This window comes from Pinus tabuliformis, chromosome Q (assembly GCF_031772625.1).
Source record: "Pinus tabuliformis cultivar Carrire ecotype Pingquan chromosome Q, CPIR1, whole genome shotgun sequence".
NCBI classification, from domain to species: domain Eukaryota; kingdom Viridiplantae; phylum Streptophyta; class Pinopsida; order Pinales; family Pinaceae; genus Pinus; species Pinus tabuliformis.
Window position 1 is genome coordinate 499,935,972 of NC_142296.1, and position 9,957 is coordinate 499,945,928.

Genomic DNA, 9,957 nt, shown 5'->3' on the forward strand with positions numbered 1-9,957 from the left:
TGTGGGAACATTTCATGGTCAGCTAAGTCCCAATCTTCTAGTTTCAACAGAGGAACCTACCCCAAGCACGGTCCTTCAAACACAATCTCATCCGGTAGCATAGGTGCATTCAAGGCGACCTTGCTTTCATCAATGTCCTTTGGCACCTTGGTCTTGCCCTTGCGTGGAGGGACGTATTCGGGCAACTTAGTGATAGGGTCAGAACCGTTGAGTTCAACTTCCTCCACTTCCATCCATAAATCCTCATCATCCATCAGGATGTCCCCAATTTCTTCCTCCTCTAGCTCCAAGTTAATGGTTTTCCTTTTTCCTGTGCGGCGGGCTTGTCCTTCTATGGGTTTCTTCTAGGTGATGCACACACTAGTATCGTAGCCTATTTTCCCTTCTTATCCTTCGCACACTCCTTGGTTAGGGTAGACTTCGGTCTAGGCATCCGTGGTGACATGGGGACTTTAGCTAGTACCTCTGCAACCTCTAGAGTAGCTCCCTCTACCTCCCTAAAAACTTCCGACACAACCCCTTCAATTGTCATCGCTTTGGTGTCAATAGCTTCGGATCCTGGGATAAAATCACAGATGAAATTGCAGTTGGACTCTGGAAACCGATCAAACACGGGGCAATTAAGAAATTCTTCGAAGAATGCGTGGGTCATGCACGTCTGAGAGCTCACCAACTCAATGTTCAAAATGCCAAGTGTTTTTCATTGGGCCTCCACCTGTAATTTATAGGCCATTTTGAATTCAAATCCGACCGTTCCCCCCACATTCGGTTCATTAATGTCAGATTGGCGGCAAATTTCCAAGGATCTTACCCATAAATTTTGTCTTAAATGTTGGTCACCTACTCCATTTGGCTGCATTCTTACTGTCAAATCATGAATAGTGACTTTAACGGTCACTTTCTGGCTTACCTGCGTAGCTTTTCCTAGGGTAGTTCAGCTCTCTTTGCATTGTCGTGAACCCTATGACATTTCTTCATTCCGCACAATCCTCTAGTTGCATAGTTCCCAAACCTGGGCAGTGTATTTTATAGTCCGACGCCTTCTTTCAGCTACCTGGAGCGCTAAAACTATGCTACCTTCATATAGTCATCTGGCCGGATCACTGGTGTATGGCTTCAATTGGTTGCCATTCACCTTTCCTGGGAAGGGATCTCCATTCAATTTAACCAATTGAACTACTCCACCGTCAGTAATATCCTTAATGACATAGGGCCCTAGCCAGTGCATTCTAAATTTCCCTGGAAATTTATCAAACTTGTTGTCATATAACAAAACCAGATCATTTACCTTAAAGGTGCGCAGCTTAATGTGTCGACCATGCCATGCCTTTTCGCACTGCTTTTGGACCTGTTGGTAAAATCCAGCCGTAAATCTTTCTTCCTCCAACTCAACAAGCTACGTGAGCCTCTCTTCTAGGACTCCATGATTTGTCATACCCGTGAGTGCCGCTATGTGCAGACTAGGCACAATGTATTCCATGGGCATCACTGCTTCAACACCATATATAAGCCTAAAGGGTATCTGTCCAGTCAACTTTTTGCATGTCGTCCGATAGGCCCATAGTACAACGGGTATGTGTAGGTCCCAATCACTTCACTGAGCATTAAAAACCTTGGTCAGCGCATGCTCTAGCACCTTATTGAATGCTTCCACAATCTCATTAGCCTAGGGGTGATAAGGCATGCTTTTCTAGTGATAAACCAAAAAATTCCTCCGTTAGTCCGTTGATCATTTTGTTCAGAAAGTGCATACCACGATCACTCATCAAAATCTTTGGACACCCAAATTGCGTCAGTACATACACAAAGAGAAACTTCGTAGCAGTCACGCCTGTGCAGTCCTTCATAGACTGTGCCTCTGACCATCGAGTCAAATACTCAGTCGCAGTGATAATGTACTATGCTCTTGTCTTTTTCCCTTGGGGCTGAATGGGTCCCACAAAATCTATCGCCAATTTCTCGAAAGGTTGTAACATCATCTATGGGTTCAAAGGCAGTTCATCTCTCCACGATGGCCTGCCAGTCCTTTGACACACGTCGCACGCCCTGCAGTAGGCTTTGGAATCCTAATGGAGGGTTGGCCACCACAACCCCGCACACAGAATGTTCTGTGCGATCGCTCTTCTTTCATAATGGCCTCCCGTGGTGCCCCCATGAGAATCCGCAAGGATACTTCTCCTTTCAAACTCTGGTACATATCGTCGTAATACTTCATCACACCCCATTTTGTACAGATGTCTAGAAACAATAGAAAAGTCTACCACGCGCACTACTAACTCCTCTTTCTGTTGGACGGTGTAGCCTTCTGGGGCGGTTCTTGTCGTTAGGAAGTGTATGATGTCTTCAAAGTGACCATCCGTGATGCACACTACAAATAGTTGTGTGTCAGGCAATCCCTCCTCCAAATTAGTGGGCTCTTCCCCCGTTTTGATGCGCAATAGATGGTCTGGTCCCACGTTCAGTCGTCCAGGCTTCACAATAACTTCAAAATCATACTCCTGGAACAATAACAACCACCTACATATTCTCCCCCCCAACACAGGCTTATTAACCAGGTATTTCAATGCAGAATGATCTGTATACATCTTAAAATGTCCACCCAACAAATAGTTTCTAAGCTTCTGGAGTGCATATACCATGGCTAATCCTTCACGCTCGGCCATGGAATAGTTCTTCTCAGCCTTGGATAACCTTTTGCTTGCGAATGCTATAAGATGGTCCAAGTCTCCTCTGCTAGCCTGTTTCAGTACTGCTTCGAGTTCTATACACGCAGCATCTACATGTGCATGAAACTCCTTCTTCCAATCCGGGAAGACTAAAATTGGTGCGGTGAACATTTTTCCTTTCAATACATCCAAGCTTTTCTAACAATCCTCATTCAAACAGAACGTGATATCCTTTTTCAACAACTTCTCCATAGGCGTGGTGATCTGGGCGTAGCCCTTGATAAACTTCTTGTAGTACACAACATCTCCCAGGGTTGCGTGAAGCTGTTTCACACTCCTCGGTGCCTCTAAGTTAAGTATTACTATGATCTTCATGGGATCTACCATCAATCCATGTCTACAAACCACATGACCCAATAGAGTCCCAAAAGGAACACAAAACAAACATTTCTTCAGATTGAGTGCAATCTGGTACCTTCGACAAGTATCCAACATTAAGCACAAACTAGCCACATGGAATTTCACCAACCCAAACACAGTCCAGTCATCAAAGTACACCTCTAGAAACTTATGAATGAATTCTTTGAATGCAACAATGACTATGCATGAGAAAATCGTAGGTGCATTCTTTAATCCGAAAGGCATTACAGTGTACTAAAAACATCCCCATTTAGTCGTGAAGGTCGTATTTCTTCTATCTTCTAGCACGATTTTGATCTGATGGTACCCAGAAAACCCATTGGTGAAGGAGTACACTTCCTGACCACCTACATTATCCAATACCTCATCAGTGAATGGAGTCAGGAAAGGATCATGCACGCAAGTGTCATTCAACTTCCTAAGATCTATGCATATCCTTATTCATCCTTATGCTTCTTTTCCTGTGCCACCATTGGGCTTACCTAATCAGATTCTTCTATGGGCTCAATGATGCCTACTGTGAGCAACTTATCCAACTCTTAGCGGACCTTCTCCTTATACTTCGGATTGAGATGGTAAGGTCTCTGCTTAACCGGCTTCGCCACAGGCTTTAATGTGATCTTCATAACACCTAGGTCTCCTATTATCCCCTTTAACTCTGTAAACTTGGTAGGGAACAAATACTTGTATTCACAGAGAAATTTGGTGACATTATCTACCGTCGTGTCATCCCAGTAATCTCCAATCTTCACAAATTGGGGCTCTGCCTCCGTACCAATATTTACTTGTTTCATTTCAGTGGTACGGTTATATCAGGATTCTTGATCTGTGGTCCCTCAACCTCACGGTGACCCTCGATTTCAGGGATATTAATATTTCGTGGGTCCTCATCTTCTTCTTCAGTAGTCACGTTATAGCATTCCAGTGCATGGCTCAACTGTGTAGTCCAATCGGGTTGAACCAGAACCAAAGGATCCTGCGGTATCCTAAAGATTGAAGCTGTAGCTTCTTGTAGTGCTTCATAAATATAGTCAAACCCATCTTCGAAGCTAAACATCATTATGAACCCTTCACACAAAATATCCCATTCGTCTATGGTCTCCAAGTACCAATTCATCAGGTTGACATCCAAGGTGTGGCAGAACAAGTGCACCCATTCAGGTTGGGGCTTCGCTCCATAGGCCTTAGCCCATTTGGCCAAGTGTGCATATGGATCATCCTTCCTTTCATACATGTCTGTCATTAGTACCTTCAGTTTCCCAAAGTGTGTTCTCATCATCCTCTTACACTCGGGCTAATCATCAAAACTACCCTTGTGCGTACCCCACCATCTCGTGGGCATAGCGCGTAGTGCCTAGTCCAAAGCCTGGAAGCGCTACTTCTCTGGTACTTCCCTCTCAAATGCATCCAAAAACACATCCACATCATTCAAGCCATCATAAGTGGGTAGATTTCTTACCTATGATGACACAGTGCAACGACTGGTTCATCATGTTACAGCTTAATGTGGTTACTTCATGTAGCCAATTCTACCAGCACTCTAATTCTTTGTCTGAGTCTGAGTTGCAGGAACTCTCACGATCCCATGTAATTCGTCCATCTACTGTCGGATTCACCCAATCTTGGTCTTGCGCTATTATCTTATATATGAAGTCCAAATCATCATCACTTTCATAATCACGAACTGGTTCAGTATAGCACAATCCTTCAGTAAGATCTAAGGGTACTATTACGCAAAAGAGATTTCTTTTCAAATATCATCTTTCACTTCTTTAGGTTGATTACCCCGTTCATGTTAGTAGCCCAATCAATGCAAAGGAGTGCAAGGTATGGTTTGTTGTCATCCACAATTTCTATTACTTCAAAATTAGCCAATGCACTCGCGCCTTCAATATCTATAGTTACTCCTTGCAGTTGTCCCATGGGGATGATCTTCTGCTGATTTTCCATCCTTAATTGAATCAGAGACCACTACAGTGTGGGTCTCCCCATCTGCTCCCAAGTCTGCTTTGGAAAAACGTTCACATCTCACACCAAATCCAGAATAACTTGATCCATTTCATATTCTCTTATCTGCACGGTCAGTCTCATCTCACGTCTTGTCCTTGCTTTATGCTTACCACTCTTTCGTACCACACCTAGTTCACCTAGAGTGTTTCCTGCACATCTATTTATAAGTTCCTATAACCCCTTTACAGCCTTGCTACTGTGCAACAAATTCATGCAGGTCTCTAGAAAGGTCGTAAGTATAGAAGGGTCCATTTCCTAAACATGCTTATCCCGACTCCCTAAGGTAGAGGTCTTAGTGAAGATCTTTTTTTGCTTCCATGAACGTTTCGCGTGCACGCTTCAAATCAAATTCAGCCTCCTTCTCTGGAGCTTTGCAAACCCATGTGCTATCCCGGGTTGTTTCCCCTTATCATCGCCTATTGAAATTCCACTTTGGAGCACTATATTCACATTCGTATCCTCTTCGCAAGGCTCAGCCCTCATCATCTGGAGTTTCTGAGTTGGCTACAGTGGTAGCACCCATTTTTTGTGTATCCTCACTATCAGTGTAGGAAAGTCCTTTGTCTCATGATCAAACTGAGTATAATATTTGCATGGCAGATGCGTTGGGTTAGTGCATTCACAGGCATAATGTCTTCGTCCTCCACAATTGTAACAGATCAATTGTCCCCGACCCCTGCCAGGTCCTCCTCGGCCTCGGCCTCATCTGCACCCCTGAAAGCTTATTTGCGCCATCTCAGTGCTCTAGTCAGGAGGTTGCATTTTTGCCTAAACTCTATAGGCGGGTGTTCTGTCCATCATCAATTCATAACTTCGGTAGTTGCGCTCATCATGCCCTAGTGACCTGTAGAAGTTGCAGAACAATTGTTCCAATGTTTGTACAAACTTCTGCAGCAAATGACAGTTATCAGTTGTATGTTTCCCTGCTACCTGACATATAGCGCACCACAACGCAGGTCCCGCACTCAGTCCTTCTTGGGATTTTGACCTCAAAGCCATTGGTCCTCGTCCTGTAATATAGTAAATATGGGCAATGGTCTTTGTCATGCCCCTGACCTTTACATCTCAGGCACCATATCTCTTCGCCCGCCTTCAGCTAAACTATTTTGTCTTGCTTCAAACTTTTGATTTCGAGGAAAAGATTTTGCAACTGTGCATGGATCTTTTGAACCCCCAAATTTGGATCTTGCATCAGTGTTTCATGCAATCTTATTACAATCTCTGAGGCCTCTGCCTTAGTCATAATCTTCTATTGTGATAGTGCAACCCTAAGGTGAGGCAGGAGTGAAGCCGCGAACCACTCACGATGATGTCCATCTATTAAGTTCATATTAGCTTCATGGATTTTACACTTAAATCTTTGATCCAATTTCCAAGGTGTCTCACCTGGTCTCATCACGATTTCCTTGAATCTCACAATTGACTGTGCCTCAGACTTAGGCCTACTGAACTCTTTATTTAGCGCGGTCTGGATCTCTGCCAACCCAACATTTGGGTTATCATTAGAGTACTTGAAGTACCAATTTAGCGCACGATCTTGTAAAGCACTAACCAATGTTGCCTTCTTCATGTGATCATCTGTGACACCCTGAGCTTCGCATACAGCTTTTATGATGAACCAAAACTGGTCCATGTCCTCATTTACCAAGCCCTTAAATAGAGGGAGCTTCAATAAACTGGCCATGTTGAATTGTGCTGGAGGTGGCTGTGGTGTGGGTGAAGTCACAGGGGGTGATGGTGGTGAAGGTGGAGGTGGTGTGGGTGGAGGTGGTGTGGGTGGAGGTGGTGTGGGTGGAGGTGGTACTCGCGGGAACTCTCGTTTTATCAACTAAGCTGCACTTCACAGAGAAACCTGCGCTACTTCCTCTTCGTCACTCAAAGGAGGTGAAATCAGTGGGTTATATTCGAGACCCTTTCTTTCCTCGTTTCTGTAAGTCTTTCCACTTTGCTAAGCTCCAAGCATCAAGGTAGCTTCATAACCCTTTTTTCGCACAATGAAATCTTAATCCAAGTATTTAAAGACTTCAAGTACGTACCTCACGGACCTTTGAAAAAGTGTCACTTCGCCTCGCTGTAATTGGCTGAGGTATTGACCATGAATTTTGTCACAAATCCCCCTATGATATGATCGAGCGAATGCTTGACAATGCGGGAAATTTTATCCTCAAAGGCTTCCAATCTCTGTACTAACTCCGGCGTTCAGAAAATAGGACTTTCAAGCTTCCAACTTCCTTGGCTATCCGCTAGCTTCATGATCCACTTGTATAAATCAATTGGAAAGGAACAGAAAAAGATATCATTTATTTTTCTATATATGTACCTGTCCAGCCACTATTCCTTTGTCAGTCGTGGATTTTTGTTCTCCTACTCCGCGAATTCATGGATCTTCCAATCCACCTAGTCTTCGACATCTTTCTTAGTTGGATTCCAATGATACAACATCACACATCTCTTATGCAGATTCTGGTCTCGGCAACAGAACCATTTGTTGTCTTTGTGGGGCCTGACCAAGGTTCAACGTTAGTTAACCAAACAAATCACTACACTACTGGCCCTTTCGGCATCAGCCCATGGAGCATGGACCAAAGTCTCACCCGAAGCAGTATGGGGGGATGCTGGAACCAAGTTTCCGCACCCTAAGATGGTCATGATGTCAGTTTATACCCTCTGCCCCTACTTTCGCATAGGTCGTTAAGCCTTAGGGCTCTGTCAGTATACCCTTTATTCCGCCCTTCAGTACCTCCACGAAGGTGTATGATTGACCTTCGCGCAGCCCTAACTTGTGGTCTAGGTACTTTCGCGTAGCTATGACAATGTATTGTATAGATTCCCAAGTTATCTCAAGCGTTTTACTTATCTTACTAATCTATCATAGTTAGCACTGCGTAAATTGATATCCTTACATGCGTTCAATTAACTGATATAATCATATATATATTCACGCATCAAATAAAAATTGTAAATTAAACCCAAAACACAATATAATCAGATGCATTAACAGGGACTAAATACACAGTAATTGCAGAATACTTCTCTTTATTGATATCTTTCAGTTTAATACAGACTCTATCCGCCCTACACACACAGCTGCAGGGGTCCGTGCACTCAGTTGCGGACTTCCACCCTAGGCCTCTGCGCACTTAGCTGGAGAGCCTCTGCCTACGCTAAGACCTGAAACACTTGGACTTTTCTACCAAAATTCCAATGCTTAACTCTTTTCTTTCTAACTTAGAGCTTACTTACTTAGCTCCTTTTTATACAATCCCATGGTCCGCAAACCATGGGTAGATCTTTACAACCAACTTGACACTTTAAAAAATAAGGGTGGACAACCCTTTATGACTCTTGACACCTTCGCGCTCCGCAACCACAAAATGTGGAGACTTTACAACTTTATTACAAAATTGTCCCAAAACATGGGCTTTTAGCCCCAAAATTGTCCTTGGGGGAACCTGTTCCCAACAGAGGGCTAGATGACGAGTTGTTCCTATTGAGTTTGTTTTGAATCTATTATCTTAAATGGATCATCCCCAAATCATAATCCCAGGATGTTTCTCTATCCTATCCCCAGTTAAAATTTTCATCTCCATGGAACAACTTGACAACTTGTCGCAATTTAAGTTTGATAGTGAGGGTGATACACCTATTACCGAGCATGCATCTCTTTTTATTAAGTTCTTTTAACACTATGAAATTGAATATTAAGATATGTCTTGTATTCTTTCCTGCCTCACGGTTGAAGGTAAAGTTAGTTGATGGTGTCATACCATACCCCTCGCTTCCATTCATTCTTTTGAACACCTCATCAAGGAGATTTATTTATAGCTTGACAGGTATAATTACCGAGATGTTCTTAAAATATTAATCAATTAAGAATCAAGCCTAATGAATCAATTGAGGATTTCTTCGATCTTCATATTTGTTATGAATTTCCTAAAAAAGACAGAGATTGGGATTTCTTTAAACAAAAGTTTAAGCATTTGGTTCATATCTCTTTACATGGTGAATCTGAAACCATTAATATTTTTTCTTCCCTAACTTTTGTAAATCATGAGACACTGCTAATTTCATAGGATAAACCTCTCACTCCCTTTTTTCCTTGTCCTACTCCTTTTCCAGTATCGATCGAGGTGCCTCTATGCGTTAATGATGAAGTTGGGAAATCCACAAATCAAATTACCAATCTGTCTCGTCAACCTTCATCCATCTCTCATGATTCAAATCCAATGGAGGAAACCTTGGAATGGTTCATGGATCCTAGGGTGAGTACTAATCCTTTCATTCCTCAATATTACATTGGCACTCTTAACCTCAATCATGAATCTAGTTCCACTAAAATTGTTACTTCTTCAAGGGTCATTTTTTATCCTCTGTCATCTACATGCCATGAATCTGTGTACCATAATATGCTTGATCAATCTACTCCACCAACTAGTTCTTCACACTCCCTTGATTTTCAAGTTGTTATTTCAAATTGTGATTAGGTACAAGGCAGTCACAATACATAGGTAGAGGAGCATGAAAGTGAAGAGACTTTTGATCTCTCTTCCCTGTTTCAAAATCCCTCATGTCTAGATTATGCTCTTCCATTCTTGGATGATTTTCAATATGATAATCTTGGTAGTGAATCAAATGAAATCAATTTGTTCAGATCCATAGTCTTGGGCAACAATCATTTTGATGATGATGGCTATGTTGATGTATGTGATGATGAATTCCCAAGTGCACTAGTTGATCTTTCAATTTCTTAAGAAAATTTTGAATTGAAAGAATTAGATCTGGAATCTGATCCAGCCAATGAGGATGTTATTATGGAAACTTCCTCTCCATCTCACTATCCCTTGTTCTATATTGTTTGTGA